Here is a 23,190-nt window from a genome sequence, read left to right as displayed (position 1 = left end):
ACCCTAAGGACAAGGAATACTTAGTATCAATTCAAACACTTTTCTCTTTGATACTGCAAAGTAAGCTGGTTTTATTCTGAATTTCTTAACCACCAGAATGATGATGCTTTTGCAAGAGGCTTCAGCCCTTTTGCTGGAGTCAGAAATAACTGTTCATATCATGTCTTCCTGATGGATAACATTGGATAAACAATTGGTATTTGTAAGTTGTGGTAGGAATTCAACTTAATCCATCAAAACCAAAAACTCAACTCACTTAAAAAGCATATTTCATTTTTAAAAGTTAAAAAAATTTAGAAGCCTAACTTTTCATGTAAAAAGCAGTTCAGAAATGCCTGCTGTCCAAAGTCATGCAAAGCCATGCGACAAATTCTTACTTTGAAGGAGTACTTTTTTACATTTAGTCACATACCACTGTTAGCTGATCTCTTACTGCCATTCTTCCACCTACTGATGGTTCTGTTCCACCAGTATGCACCCTGAATATCAGGTGAGATTTCTGTCCCAGGTTATTTGTTCCTCCCTTGGCAGTACAGTGTTACTTGTGTCCATCTGCATCTGCATACCTCAGGCTGTCTACAGTTGTCCTCACACTGTATGCCAATGTGATACCCATCCTAGCTTCTATGATGTGTCAGACAAGTTCCCCAATCATTCTATCCTCTCCTATCTATCTGGTACAGCCAGTGGCCTGAAGAAGGTGCCCTGCCTCCAACAATATCATCCTGCCCTCTCCTATCGGGTAAAGCCAGTGGCCTGAGGAAGGTGCCCTACCTCCAACAATAACTGTGTCATTATGTTTTAAACTTATATTTATGCTCTACAGCTGTTTTACAACTTTGTTTTAATCTTGTATCATGCTCTACAGCTGTAACAATGTCTATAATTTTTAAATGATATGTTTCTCAAATTGTATAATGTCTGTAACATTTGAATGTAGAGCTTTTCTCCCCAGGCCTCTGCTGAAAACTGACCTGTGTCCAGTCGGACTCTCCCAGTCAACAAATGTAAATAAATAAAAAAATAAAATAAATAAATAACTGGCACATGGCTGAGGTTCTCTATCACTGTTAAGCAGCTTCATCTATCTGAAATTCACAAACTTGCATCACAGGCCATTTCTGGAGGATGACCTTTACGATGGAAAACTTGATTAAGTACTAGATAATAATGCCTGTTAGAAGCACTACTGAAAATGTTTTGTGCCTTTTGATAACATGCAATCATTGCTAGTATATAATATTGTTAATGTAGTCACAGTGCACCAACGTTTAATGATTCACATAAAGCTATTAAAAGAAAACTTTACCCAGAAAATAAAAAAGTATATATGTTTTAATCATTATTTTATCTTTAGTATAGACTAGCACAACGTTTCCAATATCACTCAGGTGTTTAGTAATATTTTATAATTTATTATACCTCAAAATGGCCTAATGGTGACTGTCATGATGCTTGTGATTTTTTTTTCAATCTTTCTCCCACAATGCACTTTGCGTCTCCATAATGTGACACAGCCTAATAATATAGATGGTGATGGCCTTTTGGGAGTCACAAAATATTTTATGTGAAGGTTCAGTTAATGAAAATATATTATATTATAGGAGATTTGTTGATGATGTGTTCCTGCTATGGTGTGGGACATCAGATGAACTTCAAAAGTTTGTGGATGGAATTAATAGCAGTACTTATTTTTTAAGTTTAGAGTTAATATATCATATGATAATACGAATTTTTTAAGATGTGAAGATCTCAAAAGTTGAAATAAGGAATTTGGAAATCAGTATTTTAGGAAGACCTGCTGGAAAAATAAAACTTTACATCCCACAAGTATGCACCCAAACTATAATTACAGAAATGTATTGAAAGGGTAATTTTTATGAGCTGCAAGGTTGTATACCAATGATCTTGAGATAGAGAATGATTTTAGTAATATCAGCAATCAATTTAAAGAAAGGGTTTGTAAAAGTGATAAAGTGACTGATTCACTGAAACAGGTTAAGGCAATGAGAAGTAATAAAGGGAAACCCTATTTTTTCAAAAAAGATACACAGATAAAGGGATTCAGAATGATTTAATGTAGTTAATAAAATATAAATAACAATAGATGAATTACTTTAACTTATTCTAGCAATATTAGTGCAATATGTGATATTATTAGAAGAAATTGGACCATTTTGTTAGCGGATGAAGGGCTAAGAAAAATAGTAGGTGATAATCCTGTTTTTTGTTTTAAAATGGATTATCACTAAGGAGAGACCAAAGACATGATGTAGGTGGATTGGACACTCTAAATTGGCCCTAGGCATGAGTGCATGCATGTGTTGTGCCTTCTGTGGAAGGTTGGGCCCCGGGCTAGCAACTCAACACCGTAAAACTCCACTGCCAATCATGAGCGGACAGGTGATCTGCTGTGGCGACCCCTAACTGGGAAAAGCAAGAAGAAGAAAATCACTAAGGAGAGAGCTATGCTATATGGAAGATAAAATGAACAATGGACAAAATTCAGGTATAACAGGGGCTTATCCATGTAGAATATATAAAGCCTGTAGTTCTATAACCACCAAGAATGTATTCATTCACCCAGTAACAAAATTAAAGTATTTGCCCAGGATATATGCAGACTGTAGAAGCAAAAACCTAGTTTATTTAGCCATGTGCAAGGATTGCCTGTGTTATTATGTATGAAAAACAAATCACAGATGAAAGAAAGAATATTAGAACATTTTGGTGATACAAGGAGATATGTAACATCTAGTGCTTTAAACATGTTAAAAGTATTAAGGGTCATAGTTTTGAATTTATAGTTCTGCAGTTAAGTTATGTGAATGTTAAAGGGGGAGTATAAATGATAGGACAGAAAATGAATTGAAATGGATTATTCTACTGCAGGCAGATATGTGGTTTTAATGGAAATATTCCCTTGAAACCAACACTTAGGAACAGAAGGATACGTCATTAACATCTAATAGATTACTGTGGTTACTAATTGATTTTTAGTAATGAGATGTAATTATTGTTTTTATTTAATTTTTTTTAGAAGTTTTTATAGTCTGATGAAGTGCAGTTAGCATAAAAGCGCTTATCTAAGTTATTAAAGTGTGTAACTTCAGCTGAGGTGGTTAATGGTTGCATTTTTTTCCCTTGAAATTTGGATTTATCAATTAATCTTTGATTATAGTGTGTTTTTATGCTGTGCTATAATATACAATAATCAGGTGGTTTGCTTCTGCAGTAACTTATAGTGGCAGTGTTGTGACTCACTGAATTTTATACTACCTCCGGAAACAGGATCATGATTTTTCCACTGAGTTACTCTGATTTGTTCTAACTGCAAACAGCCTTTCACTGAGCAATTAAATCCCACTTCAGACAAAGTAGCCAAATTGCAAGTTCTGGTTAGGTATTCAAAGATGTAGTTGTAGTATGTTTTAACCAGATGTTAGAGAGTCTGTGGTAGGTGTTAGGGACAGTAGCCATGCTTACTCATCTATGGTAGGTGTCAGGGACAGTAGCCATGCTTACTCATCTGTGGTAGGTGTTAGCGACAGTAGCCATGCTTACTCATCTGTGGTAGGTGTTAGGGACAGTAGCCATGCTTACTCATCTGTGGTAGGTGTTAGGGACAGTAGCCATGCTTACTCGTTTGTGGTAGGTGTTAGGGACAATAGCCATGCTTACTCATCTGTGGTAGGTATTAGGGACAGTAGCCATGCTTAGTCCTCTGTGGTAGATATTAGAGACAGTAGCCATGCTTACGTGTTTGTGGTAGGTGTTACCGACAGTAGCCATGCTTACTCGTCTGTGGTAGGTGTTAGCGACAGTAGCCATGCTTACTCGTCTGTGGTAGGTATTAGGGACAGTAGCCATGCTTACTCGTTTGTGGTAGGTGTTAGCAACAGTAGCCATGCTTACTCATTTGTGGTAGGTGTTAGGGACAGTAGCCATGCTTACTCATCTGTGGTAGGTGTTAGAGACAGTAGTCATGTTTACTTTTCTGTGGTAGGCATTAGGGACAGTAGCCATGCCTACTCGTCTGTGGTAGGTGTTAGGGACAGTAGCCATGTTTACTTGTCTGTGGTAGGCGTTAGGGACAGTAGCCATGCTTACTCGTCTGTGGTAGGTGTTAGGGACAGTAGCCATGCTTACTCATCTGTGGTAGGTGTTAGAGACAGTAGCCATGTTTACTTTTCTGTGGTAGGCATTAGGGACAGTAGCCATGCCTACTCGTCTGTGGTAGGTGTTAGGGACAGTAGCCATGCTTACTCGTCTGTGGTAGGCATTAGGGACAGTAGCCATGCTTACTCATCTGTGGTAGGTGTTAGGGGCAGTAGCCATGCTTACTCATCTGTGGTAGACAATCGATATTTCATAGACCCATTAAAGCAGTTTCAAGCACCTTCTGGCATTTTATATTTTCCTTAATTTTCTACAGTTGCATGGATAATAGCAAAACGTTATCTTTTGTTGCAGTATAACTTGTCACTGTTCTTCAAATAATGATTTTCTAAGCATCCAACTCTCTGGAAAGAATTTAACTTCAGCTGTTATCTCTGTTTTATAGCACTTCCTGACATCAGGAAAACAAATCTCAAGATTGGAAAATGTTGTATGATGACTATAAGTGAAAGCTATAGAAAGGGTGCCCTCTCTCTCCTTTTTGTCATGCAGGCTGAGACATACTCTTTGCTATAACAGCGCACAATCTGAATGTAAATATGGCAGGGCCTTCATGACCTGTGTCTAGAAAGAAAAAAAAAAATAAATAAACAAGATGACAAAGAAACTGAAAACTAGTAAAGGGTTTCTGGGCACTGAACTGCACCGGGGGGGGGTATTATACAGAGAAAAAGTAAACTCAGTATGAGGTTAACTATACTAGAAGGAAAGATTGTGTTTTAAGTGTAATTATTTTAGCAACAGCTGCACAACTGTTGCATTTTCATTTGTCTGTTAGTAAAACCACATCTTTCAGTCCCTGTACTTAACTGAACCACACCATTGAGTTTATTATAGCCCCCATTCTCTTTCCTCTCATGAAACTTCTGAAAATGAGTTCCTAATAATTCCAAACTTCTAAGAAAAGTTATTTAATCACTTAGATTCTGTTGGCATATTAACTTTATTCTAATAACCAAGACAACACATGGGTTCTGTTCATTGTGTATGAGAAGATAGTGCAGCTGTTATCCACAAAGACCAATATTATGAAAAAAAATGGAACCACACACACACTACAACTAAAAATGGCATAACCTCTTGCCCGTGAAAATTATAAAATTTGCAGTGGGAATTATTATGCATATTGAGATCAGATAATGTATACATATGCGTTATATTCATGATAGTTATAGTGTGGTTATTATGGAAATAAATAAATGATCAACTTTTAACATGCTGTACTGAGTAGAAGTCAAAGGCAACAGCAGATCATTTAACTGCTTACTGCAAATCTGTAATTGTTTATGAGAGTCAGGGATGAAAATATTGCCTTCTGGCTTCAATTTCCTGTTGAATGCATTAAAAAATCAACTAGAGAGTAACCAAAACATATTTCTTTCTTTCTTCTTCTTTTTGATACATTTTCACTCCTGATGGAGTAATAAATGACCACAGTGCAGTGAAGCTAAGTCCAGTTATGCCATGAGGGTTAATGTTTATTCTCCTAACTATTCATGATAGCACACCTAACGTTAAATATTTTACTGATGGAAACTAGAGTGAGTAACACATTTTCAGTAGTATTAGTTTTCCATCATTCTTCATCAGCTACCATTTCACACCCTTAAAATGTAAGGTTTCATTTGTCACACTATAGTTTAATCTAAGAACAGCACGTGATGTTTCTAACTGTAGAGCGACGTTTTTATTATCTTTAATCAGGTGATAGTTTTGTTCCCCTTCCCTTTCTCCAGGCGTACAAATTCCAGTCGTTAAGCAGCTAATTTCCAGGGATTTTATTTGCATGATACTGCACCTCATAACCATTCATTTCCCTCAAAACCTTCATTACCACTCCTATGAGGAACCAAATTATACTGAATTATGCAGAGAATGACTAACTCTTATGGCATGGACTTCTTTTCTTTGCTTTTGGTTTATTATTCCTTCACTTCACATAATGAAAAATAAAAATTACTTTTCATGAACTCAAATTTCCAATTTTCTGTAACGTATTTATAACATTTACAATGTACAGTTTTCCAAAAGAAAAAAACACCCTCAAATGTTGATTACTGAAACATATACACTTTCTGTTTTTGTATTATTTAAATTGTGTCTCTCTTAATACTAATAAAAAGTACAGGTGGCAGCAAGTCCAGGCAACCTGGTATGGAATGCGGCCAAAACACATACAGATTACATTCCCTACTCTGTTTATTCATGTTTGCAAGTACAAGCAGCGTTTTCCATTTTTTCTGGCAAAACGAATGATGATATTATAATAGTAAATCAATATGTACAGCTGGGAAACTTTTAATTTCAATAATGAAATTACAGGGATAATATGATAGAGTAACTTTAGGGTTATCACTTAGTGTACAAGATCTAGAATGTAGAGCCTCTCTAGGGTCCACTGGGTGACAGTTCTGCACAATGTTAACATGTAGCCATCCTCCTCTAACTGTCAGTATCAGAAGCTGAACAGGTGACGGCTATGCAAATGTACTGTACTTGAAGCCAACCAATCCCCTGATTGCATCTTGTTATGTTACAAGTCAGGTGTGTCACTGCAACATTTACAGAGACATGACTCAGAGGAATGCTGCCATTCTGATGAATTATGTACGTCATACTCTTTGCTGTGAGTAAGCAACTAATGTGTAGATAATAATTACCAAACAAGGAAATCAGTCCTGCCCTGACAAGCTTTTTTTTTTTATTTCTGTGCATGTGAAAGTAAAATATTGCTGTGACAACATTTCTTCAAATACAAGTTAAGGGGTCATACTCTCATAATTGCTCTGCAGGCTGGCCAGTACTGTCCACTGACTGACCAATTATGATATTCTGCAAGTACAAGTTAATGCTGTACCATATAGTATCTGTCCACAACCCCTTTTTCCATCTTTGCACATGGAATCAGGTGTTACTTCAACAGTGACAATAATCTATAGCCAAGGGTTACACTGCCATGTGGCTACTTTGCCACAGTAATTCTTCCACACCACACACACACACACACACACACACACACACACACACACACACACACACACACACACACACACACACACACTCATACCTATGGCCAATTTGGAGTGACCAATTCATCTACTGCATGTCTTTGGAATGTGGGAGGAAACCAGAGCACCTAGACGAAACCCACTTGAGCATAAGGAGGACATGCAGACTCCACAAGGAAGTCACCCTAGCCAAGGATTGAACCGAGGAGCCTCTTGCCGTGAGGTGACAATACTATCCACTGCACCACTGTGCCACCTTCACTTCCTTAAATTTTAATCTAAAGGACAGCTGTCATCATCAGCAGCTATTTTATTCCGGGTCTTTAATGCTTAATGTGCATTAACAGCCTGCAATAAACGAAGAACAATTGCACAGACCCCTCTCTAGCTGAGAATTGTAGACCTAGCTTACTCACACAAAGGTAAGAGCCCTGTATTAAGGCCATAGTTTCATGGGTTCATAGGTTTCAAATCTACCAACCACTAGCCTTCAAGAAGTGTGATTGTCATAACTCAATGATGATATTTTCTATCTCCTGTCCATGCATCAAGATTATTTATGAAGAAAGTTAAATGACTAATATTGATTGTAAGGGGAAGCTTATTTCATAATCATTCACACACACACACACACACACACACACACAATGTTTGGCAATGGAGAGAAATTTGGTGCATTTAAATTCTTCTATATGCAATGTGAACTGTTATTTTTCCTATTTCCGATGCAAATGCCATAGGAAACTGTAGGATGGGTATATAGTGCATAGACTCATGTATGAAACATGTAGCCGTATTGTGTTAAAATTCTGCATGTGTAAGGGAAAACACAGTCAGGAGCATTGCAATATTCTGGACAGCACAACTAACATCTTTATGCTTGGCTTAGACGCCCAAAAATAATACAAAAATGAATAACTATTGCCACAGAAACAAAACACACCATTCATGACATTTTAAAAACAAGCTGCAACATGCATAAGGTTTCAAGCAGTACAGCACAAAAGTGTAACCTATTTCACCATTGTACAAAGTTAAAATACTGCCGTGCAAAATAGTAAAACACCCAATCCAATTTTGAGTAGATTAAAAACTGTTGAATGTGACTGCTGCATTTACTATGTTTTAATTTTGTCATAGTTAAAAATCATGAAAAAATAAGAGCATGTCTGTAGAAAAAGCTTGCCACACTTTATTTCCAGCTTTACTATAGCACGGTTACCTAGCAAGACATTATGTTGTGTGTATCTGCATGTGTGTGTGTGTGTGTGTGTGTGGGGGGGGGGGGGGCAGTTTCAAATTAAACAAAGTTCCAAAATGCAAACAGAAGCCCCGATATACAGTTTTAGCTAGGAAATAGATAATTACATCAAAGAAAATTCACATAACATTTACCTCTACATTAAGTAATTATGTTATTACAATGCATGCAAAAGTTCAAAACAAAACCAGAACATTTAAAAATGTGACAAATCATTTTAACTTCTATATTAATGATTACATAGTAATAAGACAAAATGATTAGGTAAATTCAACCAACCCCCATTTGATGGAAACACAAATTAATAAGATATGTACCATAAAAAGGAGGGACAACTAAGCTTTCAAAAAGTTACTCTAGTCATAAAAAACGCAAATCTTCCTGATCAGTAGACTAAGCTTGGTTTCAAATGCTGAAAAACAGAACACAATAACAAGTTATTTTTAATTACACTAGAAAAAGGAGAAATTGTGAATGTAGCATGTTATCAATAAATAATTAAGTGGTCACCCAGCCATGATGTTACACATGTACTTGGAGAAGAATTTGATACAGATTTTGCAGTAAACAAATGTCAGAGCCCTGTAAACACAAGGGGAGTAATCACCTGTGTAACAAAAGACATTGTAATCACCTGTATAATTACAGACATGATAATCACCTGTATAACTAAAGACATGGTAATCACCTGTATAATTACAGACATGGTAATCGCCTGTATAACTAAAGACATGGTAATCACCTGTATAATTACAGACATGGTAATCACCTGTATAATTACAAACATGGTAATCACCTGTATAACTAAAGACATGGTAATCACCTGTATAATTACAGACATGGTAATCGCCTGTATAACTAAAGACATGGTAATCACCTGTATAATTACAAACATGGTAATCACCTGTATAACTAAAGACATGGTAATCACCTGTATAATTACAAACACGGTAATCACCTCTATAACTAAAGACATGGTAATCACCTGTATAATTACAGACATGGTAATTGCCTGTATAACTAAAGACATGGTAATCACCTGTACAATTACAGACATGGTAATCACCTGTATAACTAAAGACATGATAACTGCTGCCACTATTAAAATTAAAAACAATCAAGGTCCAGGAAACCAGACCACATACTTTATGATTTTCTATATGGAATCAAGGAAAAGAAGAGCGCACAACAGTCAGTGACAAGTCCAGTCTTATCCTGTAGAAATGCTCCAACCTATGGCAAAAGGTTGTAGTATGACCAGTCCACAAAGGAGGGGTCACATCTGACCCATTTTAGACCCATCAGCCTGAATAGCTTTCTAGGAAATATTACAGAAACAGTCATAATGGAGCTTAACCAAAAATGACACAATGGACCTACTTTCATTAGATATGGAACAGTGTGATTTTTTTTTTTAATGGAAGATCTTTATTGTGGCATTCTTTGAAGGGGTTACAACACCTGGTGAAGGGTTAACTGTGTACACTGTCTAACTTGACCTTGCAAAGATATTTAACACTGTCTGAACTATCTGATACAAGGGAAGGGAATACCTGACAAAATAATAGCATTTGATGTCAGTTCATATGTAATCATGTAATGGGGCACATTGAGTCAAGGTGGGAGTTACCTGTCTATTCCAACAGGGGTTACCATTGTTGATCTGCAAGGTCCTATACTTGGCCTACCTTTTTCTTAGATGGTTCTCACATGTAAAACTAGGAAATGGGCTATGGATAATCACCTCTTGTGAGAAATACGGCCTGGGTAAGGTAAGTAATAAAAGAAATTAACATTCTCCAAGATTGTTTAAAAAATACACACCATGTATAGTACAAATGACATCACATTTAATGCCAGCAATCATATCATCATGAAACAGTGTTATTTTGTTCTAGACCAGTTTAGTCAAAAGTAAGTTTGCAGCCATTTGATTGAATTATATTTGATAGAATATTCCAGTTGCAAGGTGATGTGCAGTCTCTTGTACTGTAGTATTGTAAATGGACAGGTATGTTCCATTCATTTACACTATTATTTTTGCAGCATGGTGTGAGTTTTCTCTGAGACTGATGGGCAGTGTGATAAGGCAATTTGACCTATTTCCCATTGTTGTACAATCTCAAATTTGGTATGTATAAATGACCATGAGTGTGGGGTGTGCAGGGTGCAACCCCCCCCAAAAATGATGATTTTTCTTATTTTAATTTTCTTTTAGTGGTTTTGATGGGTTTGATGGAATCTGTTATTTTCAATTAATTCTATTTGGTGGTTTTAGCTCTCAGTTTACCTTGACATCACTGAATTTATATAGATCCTCATGACACATGGCAAAACAAATTATGATTATAGAATACGTGGTCAAATCATACTATCATTTAAGATCTACTGACAATGGAAATTAGGTTAAACTTTGATTAGCATGTGTCTAGCATAGTCAAGAAAGCACATTCTGTAAACATCCATTTCTAAAGGGCATATCTAATCACTCCAATGAGATGATTCTACCTGTTTATACTTTAGGTATTCAACCCATTATTGAATACAACACTGTGTTTTTGTAGCTTTTACACAAGCTACCTGAAACTATTTGTGAAGGCACAATGATTCCTTACTAGAAAATTCATACTTTTGGAAAATCTGACCTATTCATAAAGGACTCAGGAACTGCCATTATATTATTATTATTATTATTATTATTATTATTATTATTATTATTATTATTATTATTATTATTATGGTTGCTTATAGTAGATCTCTGCCTAGTCTAGAGACAATGTCTGATCCAGTTTGTTTGAAATGCAAATCAGGGAGCTAACATTAGATAAGAGAACTTTGTAGTGGTATACAATTACAACAGCTGGAATGATGTCAGATCCTTTTTGACTCTTTAGCCTTAATCACATTCTGAACAGTTAAACTTGAGGCCATTATACATACAAAACTACTGTGCATTCTACAAAACGGGTCTATATTATAACATCAAATTTTATAAACATTGAATGTTATAATATCGAACCCGTAATGTCGAACGCTGAAAACAGCAAAGGTGCAGGATGCCGAATTGTTTCCCAGGGAAGAAATTCGGTGAGCCGTTGCTGTGGCTTCACTGTTTTCAGCGTTCGATATGTTGGAATGTTATGGGTCGGGTTCAGGTAAGTGAGTGATTGTGTGTAGGTTAGGGTTAGGGGGCGGGTCAGGTAAGTGTGCGGTTGTGTGGACGTTAGGGTTAGGGGGCGGGTTAGGTGAGTTAGGGTTGGGGCGCGGGTCAGGTAAGTATGCGATTGTATGTAGGTTAGGGGGCAGGTTAGGTGAATTAGGGTTAGGGCGTGGATCAAGTAAGTGTGTGGTTGTGTGTAGGTTAGGGTTAGGGGTGGGTTAGGTGAGTTAGGGTTACGGCGCGGGTGAGGAGAGTGTGCGATAGTGACAGACTTTAGGGTTAGGGTTGGGTTAAAGTAAGTGGGTAGCTAGTAGTGTATGTAAAGTTTAGTTTAGGTTTAGGTGTAGGATTTTAAGTGTATGTGTGTGGATTGCTGTTTTTTGTGTGTGTTTGTGTTGTGTGTATGTTTCTCGGAATAGCGATTTTTTTCCCTGGGAAAAAATTCACTATTCTGACTGTTCGATGTTTTCAGATTTCAGTGTTTGGGGTTCGATATTATAACAGTCAATGTTTAAGAACTTCAATGTTATAATATAGACCCCTATAAAACACCTTACCACATACCATATGCTTTATAGAAAAAAAACAAGCCTATCCATTGAACCATCCTAAACTTTTCTGAAAGGTTATTAAGGACTTAATAGGATCCAATGGGAAGATTTCAGTATTGTTCATATGGAATTACTTGTGAAGGTTAATATGATACAAGCTATCAAAAAGCATATACTGGAGGTAAAATATAACAAAGGTTTAAGTAGAACCTCCTCTATTAGTGTTCCTATGAATCATCTTAAAACCTTACATGTAATTTTGCTCTGGGTACTTTATCAACCATTTTTCTTAAAATGGCCTCAACCATTGTCATAAAGTATTAACTCAAATCTAGAGCTTGTCCTTATTATTAGGTATTATAGCATCCTTATTTAAAAATGTAGTCATCTGGTTACTTCCAAGGTTTGTTAATTTAGAATCACCTCTTGATTTTCAGCTAACAGAATACTTGCAAATTGGAAAATCTACTTGTACATGTCAGCATGAATTTAAAAATGGATACAATGTCTTTACTGCCATCTGTTGCTTTATGGACACTTATATACCTTGGTACTGAAGCAGAGCCACGTTCTTTGGCTTAAAACGAACAAATCTAATGGAAGATCGGAGTTTCAAAGAAAGAACTGTCAGGTACCAATATAACTACCAAAAGTATTGAGCGTTCATGGTGATTTCTGGAATGGCCAGTTCACACATAAGAACTTTTATGGCAGGTGTCCATCAGGCTCAGTACTGAGTTCTATCTTATTGCCCATTTTTACAAGTGACTTTACCCTTGAAGTGTCAGGAGTGAAATCCATCAAGTAATCTGACAATCTGTTTCTACTTAATGGAGGAAAAGTTGAGGAAGATAGTAATCTGCAAAAGGATTTCATGAAATCCCTGCCCTGGCTTCTTTGGACTTCATGAAACAACCGCTCTGGCTTCTTTGGAGTTCTTGAAACTATGGCTCTAGCTACTTTCCAGTAAACAAGTGATGAACCCTGAAAACTACATTGATTACCATTGGTATGCCTCTGAGGTCAGATAAAGGGGTACCCAGCCAGTGCAGGATCCTTTTAATGACATCATAACAGTGTTTAAATTGATAAAGTACTTAGGAATATGGATAGCCATAATCAGTTACCTGGCAGTGTGTTGATTTAAAGTATTCCCAACAGACTGACTACAGTCTATGATTGCCTCTACAGTACTCATACCAAAGTTGTTTCTAGATTAATTATCAATACCAACATGCCTGTTTGCTCACTGAATAAAACTCCCACAGAGTATACATTTTGGGACAACTATAATGATATCACCATTATGCCAGTTCTGCAAATCTCATTGCTGGAACAGAAGAAGAAAATAATCTCACAACTAAAGCTCACTGGTGTCCACTAGCTATCCACCACCGGCAGCACTAAGTACATAGTACCTCTTATGGAGGCTACTAATCTGCCTTTCAGCTCATACTTGCTGTATCCTCAAGTGCAAAATAAACAAGGAAATGCATTGTCTGATGATCTTAGATCTGACCAGTATGAATGAACCTTCCATCATTCCGTTCAAAGATGGCCTACACAGCTACTTGGAAACTGACAGACACTGCCATTCTGGGGAAACACAAGCTGCTACTTGTAATTCTTCTTCCTCACTATCTACTCTATCCACTTCCTTACTCATCTTCCATCTTATAATATCTAGGACTCAGTTTAAATCTTAAAAAGACTCTTGAACCTACCACTCTGATCCTGAGTAAACACTCCATCTCAGCCTTCCTCCTACCTAGCACATCTCTCTGTCCATAGTTAATGCACTCCTCCTTGCCTTTCCCTGCCATCGCTTAAGAATATCCTAGCAGCATGCCTATTGTAAGATGGATTGTCTGTATCATTATCACTGAAATCATTGGATCTATGTACTGCAAATGACACACCTGATTCATTTATCTGTTTGTTTGTAATGTAACCATGTGAACTCTTCAAACTTTTTGCATCAGTGCATCTTCATAAACTTCTTATTAGCTGTGCTGTAAACCATGCATACTGAACTTTTGACTCATGCATTAAAGTCATCTAAACTTATTTCTGAGCTCTGTGTACAATGTAATCATGTCCTCTCCTGTAAAGCTGTGTAATTTCTGACTTTCTTATAGTTACACCACAGGGCTTTTCTCTTAGGGCGTAATTTGAAAGTGTATTTGCTTACTGGGACATTCCCAGTTACCAAGGAGAAATAAATAATAAATAAACACATTTGTGTTGACCTCATCTTATTGTGAGTGCTGCAGATTTTTTACATCCAAAATGAGGCACAACACCACACACCTTTTTGCTCATTAGTTAGTCATTTATGGGATTCAATATTATTGTATTTATTTTTCTTCAGCCAAGAATGGAATGCAAAACTAGAGGCACATAGAATGAAACAATGGGCAAATGGGGGAGATCAGAAGAAGCTGAGAACCAAGATAGAAGGGAATATAGTGAAACAGGTTATCAGCTTCATGTATCTGGGAGGGATGGTTGAGGAGAAGGGAAGTCTGAATGAGGAGGTCAAAGCTAGAAACAGAGGGGCTGCATCCAACTGGCACAGAGCGTCAGGTGTAGTATATGAGAGAAGAATGACAGAGAAACTGAAAGTAAGCTGTACAATAAAGTGGTGCAGCCAGTACTATTGTATGGTACAGAAAACCTGGGCAGTAAAGGCAAAGCACTTAAGAAACCTTGAGGTGTTGGAAATGATGTGCCTGAGACAGATGGCAGGGTGCACACTGTATGACAAATGAAGAAATGGGGACATAAGAGCAGAAGCCAAAGTCACTCCAATTGCAGAAATGGTCAAAGAGAACAGATTATGGTGGTTTGACCAAATCTGTAGAAAGGAGGTAGACAATCTGGTGAAGAAGCTTTGTGTCAGACAGGAAGAAGGCAAGAGGAAGCAATGGTTTCCAGCAAAGAGGTGGGTGTATTGTGTGAGAGAAGACCTGTGACAGTCAGGCATAAGTGTCAAAGAAGGTAGGAGATTGGCAGTGAATAGAGAGAGGTGGCAACAGTCGACACAACACCCCGATCCCATGCAGAAAATGGTGAAAAGGTGGCAGATGATGATGCAAAGTAGGCAGCAACAATGTGACCCTCATCAGTGTTACCACATTTGGTGGCATACATTTCATCTGCCCTCTTAGCTTGGTATAGTATAATAATTTAAATGTGTCTTATTTATTCTAATCAGGGTGATAACGATAACTATCTTGTAGGTGGGCAAGCATTCTGATGATGTTAAAACTGAAGATTGTTGAATTGTAATCTGAATGAATAGGGTGTCAATGTATTATTTTTATGCCAGTATAGAGTGATTACAAAGGTGTATGCAGTTGTATATATGTGGGTTTCCTAGGGGCTGGGGACACCCACTGCTAACAGTTCCAAAGAAATAGTTCAGACACTGTGTCACAGAGTACATACAGCCAGTATACCCATGTGCAGACATGCAGATTTTAGCTAATGATACTGCATTCAGGAACGAGGAGCTAGCTTGTCAACATCTTTCAGAGTGCCATTGCTGAATTCCCACATATCTGTAGCAAATTAACTGGTGCCATTTTGTTATTTTAATGGTACTGAAATACTCTAAGTTTGTAATCCTTCTGTCATTTTGCTCTTCATTCAGAAACTTAGCCAAAGCATTTGTGTTTCTTGGCTTTACTGGTTTTGAAAGGCTATGTCATTATTAAAATGTCGATTATGTTCATTAGGTTTTCTATACATAAATTGAACAACTGCAATATTAGCTGTGCAGCATGCCAAAGCAGAGTCTTTCCCCCAGATTTACTATTCTTTCGTGCAGGACTAGCTCAGTCCTGCATGGAAGCGGCCATTTAGGAGCAGGACTGCAGCGAGCCATGCATATTAATGAAGGCATGCTGCCTGAGCTCCTAATCTTACAGGGAGTGTGTAAGAGTGCAGGGGGTGTGTCTGAAAGCAGAGCTCTCAGAATATACACACCCCTGCAGTGAAGAACAGCAGAAAGTCCTAAAAGAATGAGCGAGACCACTCATAAGTGTATGCATACCCCCAGCAACACCCCCCCACATGTACAAGAGCAATAGTTAACACAAAAAAATATAAAGCTACTTTATATTTTTATGAAACAGATTAAATTTAACCATAGGTGCGTGGGTTTGCCTATCGCTTAGCTATGGTTAATGCAGCTTAAATGGCAGAAGAGGATAAAAAGTAAGATATATGCAAATTATGCAGTATAGCAATAGTGTAGTGGGCAGAGCATGCGCCTTACTCCCGGTTCGAGTCCCACTGCAGTGCATTCCATTTTCCATGTCAAATCACTTTATAACCAATATTTTTAGTTGCATAACCTACTAAATAACATATATTTGTGACTTGGAGTACTGCATTAAATGCAGATGTGAGGTGTCAGTGTCATAATGTTGCAAAGTCCACAGATAATCACATGTGCCCCATACAGTATATGTACACAGGAATCAGGGATACAAATGGAAGGTAAAATGTGTAATGAATGATAACTCCATACAGCTTCCAAATCTCCCACCTTCCCAAGAACCATTAGACATCACTGTCTAAATTAGTGCGGTGGTAAGTGGGAGTAAGCACTAGTTAGCAAGTGTAAGCACTATTAAGCAGTAGTAAGCAGGAGTAAACATATGTAAGCACTAGTAAGCGGGTTTAAGCCTGTTTGCATGGGGGTAAGCAATGCACACACAGGTTAAGTAGTATTGAAGCTAACTCTCTGTAAGCATATTTAACCAGAGGTTAGCAATGCTTACCCTCATGCAAACCCATGCAAACCTACTTACAAGTGCTTAAAAGCGCCTTAATCACTCTGTATGCAACAGCCGCTGTTCTGGCCAGAAACAAAATAAACAGCCTTTGCACGACTTGAACCCAGGACCCTGTACACTACAGTTACAGTAGTTAACCACTAAGCCATCACAGCAGTGTATAAACCTGAGGTATCACCAAACAAATCCTCACTATAGTAAAATCAAACAACATGTGAAAGGAATCTATATACAGTCTTTTGTTCTATAACCTACTACATAACATAAATATGTGAACTGGAGTACTGCAGTAAGCCCAGATGTGAAGTTCCCTAATAAACACAATGACCCCATACAGTGTACGTACACATAAATCATGGATACCAGACATATATATAACATGTAATGAATAATAAATCAATGCCAAAAAGCAAACAGAATGCAAATTAAATATAAAGCAATGCTAAGCATTGCACAGGCCAGCTTAGTAGGTGTAAGCAATGTGTAGGCCAACTAACTCAATTTGCCCATTAGTATACCCCTTTAAACAATGCCAACTTTAGGTAAGCAGGTTTGCCCATATCTCAGCCTTTTCAAAACCATGCAATCATGGTAAAGTGCAGGAAATCGGCCCTATTTAAACCCAACAGGGGAGAATACATCTCATAACTGGTTGTAGCTTCCCATTGCAGGCACCATGTCTGGAACGGGAGAGGTTGTGCACTTTTGGGCGCAGTGCTGGGGCATCCAGGAGTCCAGAGTCATGGCAGGACTCCTTGTCAAAGAACATGAGCAGAGATTGCTGCAGGGCCAGTACAAAGGTTCCCAATATAAAGCGGAAGCCTGGGACTGTCTCACCCATGACCTCACCAGTGCCACTGGCATACCCCAAACTGGTGAGTAGGTCAAGCATCACTATGCCTACCTGAAGTAGCAAAAAAGGGATCTCTTGGATCAGTGGATCCAAGAGGCTAGGAGGACAGGGGAGGTCCCAGATGTGTGTAAGTATCACTCCACTACCTGTTTAATAATTGCCAGCTCATGTATATTATGGATAGGTATGTCTAAATATTCCTCTTTTGTCCTTCACAGTGGCAAGTGAGTGGGCTGCGAACCAGGAGGCCCATGGATGTCACTTGGAGAGGTTGCAATGTGAGGTAGGTTAGTAATACTCTTGCATGTGCTGTCATAGGAAATAAATATGAAAGTATTAGTAAGTTAATTTTCTGTATAAAACCTGTATTGTTTAAGGCAAGTACTGTATACACCAGAGAATATGGCAGGAAGAGTTTCATACAGGTTGTATGTAAATAAAGCATAATAGCCTGACAATAAAGGTCTAACTGCTGGACTGCACGTGTTTACTCTGGTATCATATGGTAATGTAGATTTGCAATCATGTAATAGTACTGTTGTATTAAGCACTGTTACCCACACTGTGCAACATAAATAAAATGTGTAGGAATGTCTGCATATGACTGGTGTAATCCCCAGAGGTCATTTAGTAAAACAGAGAGACACAGAGAGAAAACAGTGAAAAGACAGACAACAAAATTTGAATAGCACACACAAGTGAGACGTGAAGTGTTGTATTTTTAGCACATACAGCCATGGTTCGAATCCTGGGAGTGGTAGTAGTCTGCATATGGAATCATAACCCACAACTTTACAGATATGTCCAGAATGTCCAGTAAATTGGCACATATCTGCTGCCTGTCACTCTGTCCCCCTGGGAAATCAGTGGGGTTATCCCAGACGTATAGGCTGCAAACAAGAAATACAACTGTCACACATCTGTAAGAACAAACCTGTCACTCTAGCAACTCTCCAAACTGTTATGAGAGTAATAAGCCAAGTATGCCCCATCTACACCCACATGTTGTCAAGCTGTGACCAGAGTATGTACAGTAACAGAGTGAGATGTATGTGCATATTACTAACGTGGATTCTAGTAATTTGTAAGACAACATTCAAGTAGTTCTAACAAACATTGCTCTCACAGGTCCGTTTGATATGAACACTGTGCCTAGAAATAAAAGATTGATACCCTGTACTGGTACTGTTTACTCTGGTACTGTATGGCATTGTGAGGTATCACTCATCACTGTCACCCACACTGTGCTACATAATATAACTGTCTATAAAATCCTGTATAAGAGCGTTGTAAGTCACTAAAGGTTGAAGAGGGCAATACATGCATGTGGTCAAGACATGGCCAGAGTCTGTGCAAAAACAGATGGACAGGTATGTGCATAACATCAACCTGGAATCTGGGAGTATGTGTAGAAACAGTTAGTGTTACCAAACAATTCCTCCAAAGGTATACCAGGTAAGAGATGTATACTGCAGGTAAAACCAGTTCATGTATATAGTTGTTGACAGCCATATCACTGTCCAAACTAAGGTAATAGGGTAGTGTAGTAATACTTGTAAGGTACAGATAACAGCACTGACTAGGAAAGTAATGCGAACTACAGGAATATACTAGTTGTTAATTGACATTTTTCTCCCCCTCCCCCACCATATCTGCAACAATAAACTAAATACCCAACTCAATTGGTACGTGATGACTTCACTGTAATGTTGGGACATCTGTCCTATTGTTTGATAATTATTTAAATCTGTTTCTATGCATGTGCTATGTTAAAATACTCCAACATTGGTGGCATGGTGCTATCACTGTACCTGCATGCTGTTGTAATTACCACTGTGGTCCCATATATGCATGTGTTCTGTTTGCTATGCAACTGTTTCATATCTGGTGTCTAGGTTAATGGGAATATCTATGCATGCTGTTATACCTAATCCTGGAATGTGTTGACTATTACTAACCCACATATGTTGATAAAACATAAACACCATAGCATGTATAGGAATGAGAGTCCCAGCGGACCCACCTGTCCCACTTCAACTGGCCCTGGCACCGGGCACCAGCACGTCTGGGGCCCAACCTGGTACCTCCTCGTCCATTGGTCCTGCACCACCTTCGGGTGGAGCCACCTTAGGGGATGGGGCTCACCCACCCCGGGAGCGGGCACGGACAGGAACCTGTCACCCATCTCCAGGTCCGGGTCATGGTGCATAGTGAGCTCAATCAGCAGTTTGGAGATCTGCTACACCAGCTTGAGGGTCGCGTGTCACAACTAGAGGGTCGGCCTGGCTCTCCAACTCAGTCCCCAGCACAGCCATCTTCGGGGCTGTGAAGGTGCAGTGGTGACTGCCCATTGGTGGGGACCTCAGTCACACTGTTTCCACTAGGGGGCTCATGGGCTTCCGATTTCCCAACACCCCTCACCATCAAGGTGTTTACCCCCACATGTGTCATATACTGCCCCTGTATGTGTCTTGTTTGTTTTGTCTGTTAACCTACCCAACCTACCTTCTCAAATATACCTACTATCCCTCCCCAACATCCCACTCTCACCTGAAAAAAAAGGGCAATCTGTTCCCAAAAAAAAAATCTCACCCCATACATAGCTGTCCATTCCACACCCGTGTCCACTGGACACATGTAAGCTGGTCTAATTGGCATCACAACATATTATTGTTGTCCTCACCCCTCTCACAGGGGTTTGAGTGTCCAAATCTACCTCCAAATTCAGTGTATATGCACAGCTGTTGATGTAGAAGAAATGGGCAGCTATGGACCTTCCAAACACCCTTTTTGCACACCCCTAGCTATTTTCCCTCCTGTCTTTCCCTCTTTGTGCCCCTTTTTCACCACTTTCCTATCAATCCTTTTTTCTTTTAAAGAAATTAGCATGGGGGTAAGCAAGAGTAAGCACTTTTAAGCAGCAGGAAGCGAATTTATGCTTATTTGCATGGGGTAAGCAATGCCTACATAGATTAAGCAATTGAGAAGCTAAATCAGTATAATAAACTGTAACCAGAAGTTAGCAGTGCTTACCTCTGCTTAAACCTTCGCAAACCCACACAAACCCACTTACAACTGATTAAATATGCCTTAATCACTCTATATCCAACGGCCCTTGTTCTGCCCAGCAATAAAATAAACAGCCTTTGTACAAAACCCTGCTGTTTTCACAAACATATCAGATATACAAAATCCTGCTGCTTTCACAAACATTCAATAGTACAGGAAATGTATTTAAACATGTAGATGTATGTGTGTGTGTGTGTGTGTGTGTGTGTGTGTGTGTATATATATATATATATATATATATATATATATATATATATATATATATATATATATATATATATATATATATATATATATATATATATATATATATATATATATATATATATATATATATATATATATATATATATATATATATATATATATATATATATATATATATATATATATATATATGCATGTGGGTATATATATATATATATATATATATATATATATATATATATATATATCCATATATATATCTATATATATATATATATATATATATACATACATCTATAGATATATATGTCTGCATCTATATATATATATATATATATATATATATATATATATATATATATATATATGTAAGCATAAATATATATCTATATATGTATATACAGACATATATCTATAAATATAAAGAGAGCATAACAAAAACATATATGTCCACATGCACCTTTAATGGGGGTGAGGGGGCCCAAACAACATACGTATTGTATTTATAGATACCCCTCCCACAGCCAAACATGTCTGCCATGCAATACAGTACCAACTGTTGCAAATCCCATAACAAGGGCCTGACACAACATGGGCACAAGATGTTAACAGTACTCCATCCCACCTCTATGATGTCAGGCTGGTATCATTTATTTTATTTTATTTATTTATTTTATTTATCATTTGTTGACCGGGAAAGTCTGACTAGGTTCCACAGAGCCTGTTTTCAGCGGAGGCCCGGAGAGAAATGCTCCAGATGCATGTCTTTGGAATCAGTAACATATCATGCAGTACAGTCTGGCTACCATAGGGAATGTACAATATGGAAGCAATCAACATTCCTAAGATACATATACACAGACACATATATGCAAATACATACATATATATATATATATATATATATATATATATATATATATATATATATATATATATATATATATATATATATATATACATATATATATATATATATATATATATATATATATATATATATATATATATATATATATATATATATATATATGCGTGTATGTGTGTGTGTGTGTGTGTGTGTGTGTGTGTGTGTGTGTGTGTGTGTGTAACTACACATAAACACAGAAATATGTATAAGAAGATACATATGTAGAAGGTGCACAAAATACGGAACAGCCACTATGCCTACAGTTGCCACCTTACCAACTGGACACTGTATAAGCCACCTATACAAATGACAGCTGTTGCCTGCAACATATACCCACTGAGAGGCCAAAGGATATAGCACCACACACAGGTTTTCATACATGGGAAAGCTTTATTTGTGTACTATTACAGTTGTATATGCCATGTCACATAGCTGTTTAGACTCTGACATACATATAAACAGACTAATGCAACTGTGAAACAGTTATATTAGTACAGTATTCTGGAAAGGTTTACATATGTTGCTGTCCAGGCTAAGGCCTTCAAGTAGTACAAGAGTAAAGACAGACTTGGCCACAGTATAACAATCAATCAACAGTAAGTAATGCAGATGTATAGTCCAGAAGCCTCTGTCTACTCTCTATACACAATCTCTAGGGGGTAAAGTCCTCAGTTGACACAATGGGATGCATCTGTTACATAACAAGGCATAACTGACACCATCACAATCACACTGACAAATACAACAGTTTGTATAACAGGAAGCAGTAGGCCTGCATTTACTCAAGGTGAATTGTATGGTAATGTAAATCCAGATACCTTAAGGCAGCTTACCCCTGATACCCACACATGTTGCAACAGTATAGGTTAGTTATGGTGTATCCCCCCCATAGACTGACATACAGGGCCATATACCACTGTTACATATTCTGGCCTCTGGAGTGCATATGGGCACACATGTACTGTGTAGATGAAGCCCACACATATATGGACCCAACCCCACAATATGTGTGGGGGCCACAACAGCAGTTGACTGATGGCAGGAATGGCAGCATGCCATACTCACAGCCCACTACATAACAACCCCTGACAGCATGTCATATGGACAAAGCCTGGTATGTAGGTGGAGGACAGAGGCTGGAATACAGGCCCATATGTGAAATACTGTTGTCATACACTAAGCAAGTC

Source organism: Protopterus annectens, chromosome 4.part1 (genome assembly GCF_019279795.1).
Source record: "Protopterus annectens isolate FY-2018-M chromosome 4.part1, PAN1.0, whole genome shotgun sequence".
Taxonomy (NCBI): domain Eukaryota; kingdom Metazoa; phylum Chordata; order Ceratodontiformes; family Protopteridae; genus Protopterus; species Protopterus annectens.
The sequence above is the reverse complement of the archived record's forward strand: the minus strand, read 5'-3'. Positions refer to the sequence as shown.